Below are 4,882 nucleotides of genomic sequence, written 5' to 3' on the forward strand. Positions count from 1 at the left end.
GATAAACGAACCGTTCACTGGGTACTTATCCGTATAAAAATCCCTATCGATTTTCCTGTTTTTACAAGGAAGTAAAATGTGAAAAAAATATTTCTACATCCCATGGCCTTTCCCAACCATTTAAATTTTTCTCTTACAGGTCTAACACTTCCGAAAAAACAATACAACGCCCACCCGGAACAATATATAAAGCTAAACGAACCGTTCACTGGGCACTTATCCGTACGAAAAACCCTATTGATTTACCTGTTTTTACAAGGAAATAAAATGTGAAAAAAATATTTCTACATCCCATGGCCTTTCCCAACCATTTAAATTTTTCTCTTACAGGTCTAACGCTTCCGAAAAACCAATACAACGCCCACCCGGAACAATATATAAAGCTAAATGAACCGTTCACTGGGTACATATCCGTACGAAAATCCCTATTGATTTTCCTGTTTTTAAAAGAAAATAAAATGTGAAAAAGATATTTCTACATCCCATGGCCTTTCCCAACCATTTAAATTTTTCTCTTACAGGTCTAACACTTCCGAAAAACCAATACAACGCCCACCCGGAACAATATATAAAGCTAAACGAACCGTTCACTGGTTACTTATCCGTACGAAAATCCCTATCGATTTTCCTGTTTTTACAAGGAAGTAAAATGTGAAAAAAATATTTCTACATCCCATGGCCTTTCCCAACCATTTAAATTTTTCTCTTACAGTTCTAACGCTTCCGAAAAACCAATACAACGCCCACCCGGAACAATATATAAAGCTAAATGAACCGTTCACTGGGCACTTATCCGTACGAAAATCCCTATCGATTTTCCTGTTTTTACAAGGAAATAAAATGTGAAAAAAATATTTCTACATCCCATGGCCTTTCCCAACCATTTAAATTTTTCTCTTACAGGTCTAACACTTCCGAAAAACCAATACAACGCCCACCCGGAACAATATATAAAGCTAAACGAACCGTTCACTGGGTACTTATCCGTACGAAAATCCCTATTGATTTACCTGTTTTTAAAAGGAAGTAAAATGTGAAAAAAATATTTCTACATCCCATGGCCTTTCCCAACCATTTAAACTTTTCCCTTACAGGTCTAACACTTCCGAAAAACCAATACAACGCCCACCCGGAACAATATATAAAGCTAAACGAACGGTTCACTGGGTACTTATCCGTACGAAAAACCCTATTGATTTACCTGTTTTTACAAGGAAGTAAATGTGAAAAAAATATTTCTACATCCCATGGACTTTCCCAACCATTTAAATTTTTCTCTTACAGGTCTAACACTTCCGAAAAACCAATACAACGCCCACCCGGAAGAATATATAAAGCTAAACGAACCGTTCACTGGGCACTTATCCGTACGAAAAACCCTATTGATCTACCTGCTTTTACAAGGAAATAAAATGTGAAAAAAATATTTCTACATACCTTGGCCTTTCCCAACCATTTAAATTTTTCTCTTACAGGTCTAACGCTTCCGAAAAACCAATACAACGCCCACCCGGAACAATATATAAAGCTAAACGAACCGTTCACTGGGCACTTATCCGTACGAAAAACCCTATTGATTTACCTGTTTTTACAAGGAAGTAAAATGTGAAAAAAATATTTCTACATCCCATGGCCTTTCCCAACCATTTAAATTTTTCTCTTACAGGTCTAACACTTCCGAAAAACCAATACAACGCCCACCCGGAACAATATATAAAGCTAAACGAACGGTTCACTGGGTACTTATCCGTACGAAAAACCCTATTGATTTACCTGTTTTTACAAAGAAGTAAATGTGAAAAAAATATTTCTACATCCCATGGACTTTCCCAACCATTTAAATTTTTCTCTTACAGGTCTAACACTTCCGAAAAACCAATACAACGCCCACCCGGAAGAATATATAAAGATAAACGAACCGTTCACTGGGTACTTATCCGTACGAAAATCCCTATTGATTTACCAGTTTTTACAAGAAAATAAAATGTGAAAAAGATATTTCTACATCCCATGGCCTTTCCCAACCATTTAAATTTTTCTCTTACAGGTCTAACATTTCTGAAAAACCAATACAACGCCCACCCGGAACAATATATAAAGCTAAACGAACCGTTCACTGGGCACTTATCCGTACGAAAAACCCTATTGATTTACCTGTTTTTACAAGGAAGTAAATGTGAAAAAAATATTTCTACATCCCATGGCCTTTCCCAACCATTTAAATTTTCTCTTACAGGTCTAAAATTTGCGAAAAACCAATACAACGCCCACCCGGAACAATATATAAAGCTAAACGAACCGTTTACTGGGCACTTATCCGTACGAAAAACCCTATTAATTTACCTGCTTTTACAAGGAAATAAAATGTGAAAAAAATATTTCTACATACCTTGGCCTTTCCCAACCATTTAAATTTTTCTCTTACAGGTCTAACGCTTCCGAAAAACCAATACAACGCCCACCCGGAACAATATATAAAGCTAAACGAACCGTTCACTGGGCACTTATCCGTACGAAAAACCCTATTGATTTACCTGTTTTTACAAGGAAATAAAATGTGAAAAAAATATATCTACATCCCATGGCCTTTCCAACCATTTAGATTTTTCTCTTACAGGTCTAACGCTTCCGTAAAACCAATACAACGCTCACCCGGAACAATATATAAAGCTAAATGAACCGTTCACTGGGTACATATCCGTACGAAAATCCCTATTGATTTTCCTGTTTTTACAAGGAAGTAAAATGTGAAAAAAATATTTCTACATCCCATGGCCTTTCCCAACCATTTAAATTTTTCTCTTACAGGTCTAACACTTCTGAATAACCAATACAACGCCCACCCGGAACAATATATAAAGCTAAACGAACCGTTCACTCGGTACTTATCCGTACGAAAATCCCTATTGATTTACCTGTTTTTAAAAGGAAATAAAATGTGAAAAAAATATTTCTACATCCCATGGCCTTTCCCAACCATTTAAATTTTTCTCTTACAGGTCTAACACTTCCGAAAAACCAATACAACGCCCACCCGGACCAATATATAAAGCTAAACGAACCGTTCACTGGGTACTTATCCGTACGAAAAACCCTATTGATTTACCTGTTTTTACAAGGAAGTAAATGTGAAAAAAATATTTCTACATCCCATGGCCTTTCCCAACCATTTAAATTTTTCTCTTAAAGGTCTAACACTTCCGAAAAACCAATACAACGCCCACCCGGACCAATATATATAGCTAAACGAACCGTTCACTGGGTACTTATCCGTACGAAAAACCCTATTGATTTACCTGTTTTTACAAGGAAGTAAATGTGAAAAAAATATTTCTACATCCCATGGCCTTTCCCAACCATTTAAATTTTTCTCTTACAGGTCTAACACTTGCGAAAAACCAATACAACGCCCACCCGGAACAATATATAAAGCTAAACGAACGGTTCACTGGGTACTAATCCGTACGAAAATCCCTATTGATTTTCCTGTTTTTACAAGGAAGTAAAATGTGCAAAAAATATTTCTACATCCCATGGCCTTTCCCAACCATTTAAATTTTTCTCTTACAGGTCTAACACTTCCGAAAAAACAATACAACGCCCACCCGGAACAATATATAAAGCTAAACGTACGGTTCACTGGGTACTTATCCGTACGAAAAACCCTATTGATTTACCTGTTTTTACAAGGAAGTAAATGTGAAAAAAATATTTCTACATCCCATGGCCTTTCCCAACCATTTAAATTTTTCTCTTACAGGTCTAACACATCCGAAAAACCAATACAACGCCCACCCGGAACAATATATAAAGCTAAACGTACGGTTCACTGGGTACTTATCCGTACGAAAAACCCTATTGATTTACCTGTTTTTACAAGGAAGTAAATGTGAAAAAAATATTTCTACATCCCATGGCCTTTCGCAACCATTTAAATTTTTCTCTTACAGGTCTAACACTTCCGAAAATCCAATACAACGCCCACCCGGAAGAATATATAAAGATAAAGGAACCGTTCACTAGCTACTTATCCCTACGAAAATCCCTATCGATTTTCCTGTTTTTACAAGGAAGTAAAATGTGAAAAAAATTTTCTACATCCCATGGCCTTTCCCAACCATTTAAATTTTTCTCTTACAGGTCTAACACTTCCGAAAAACCAAAACAACGCCCACCCGGAACAATATATAAAGCTAAACGAACCGTTCACTGGGTACTTATCCGTACGAAAATCACTATTGATTTACCTGTTTTTAAACGGAAATAAAATGTGAAAAAAATATTTCTATATCCCATGGCCTTTCCCAGCCATTTAAATTTTTCTCTTACAGGTCTAACACTTCCGACAAACCAATACAACGCCCACCCGGAACAATATATAAAGCTAAACGAACCGTTCACTGGGCACTTATCCGTACGAAAAACCCTATTGATTTACCTGTTTTTACAAGGAAGTAAATGTGAAAAAAATATTTCTACATCCCATGGCCTTTCCCAACCATTTAAATTTTTCTCTTACAGGTCTAACACTTGCGAAAAACCAATACAACGCCCATCCGGAACAATATATAAAGCTAAACGAACCGTTCACTCGGTACTTATCCGTACGAAAATCCCTATTGACTTACCTGTTTTTAAAAGGAAATAAAATGTGAAAAAAATATTTCTACATCCCATGGCCTTTCCCAACCATTTAAATTTTTCTCTTACAGGTCTAACACTTCCGAAAAACCAATACAACGCCCACCCGGACCAATATATAAAGCTTAACGAACCGTTCACTGGGTACTTATCCGTACGAAAAACCCTATTGATTTACCTGTTTTTACAAGGAAGTAAATGTGAAAAAAATATTTCTACATGCCATGGCCTTTCCCAACCA

The sequence above is a fragment of the Paroedura picta genome, unplaced genomic scaffold (assembly GCF_049243985.1).
Source record: "Paroedura picta isolate Pp20150507F unplaced genomic scaffold, Ppicta_v3.0 Ppicta_v3_sca23, whole genome shotgun sequence".
Taxonomy (NCBI): domain Eukaryota; kingdom Metazoa; phylum Chordata; class Lepidosauria; order Squamata; family Gekkonidae; genus Paroedura; species Paroedura picta.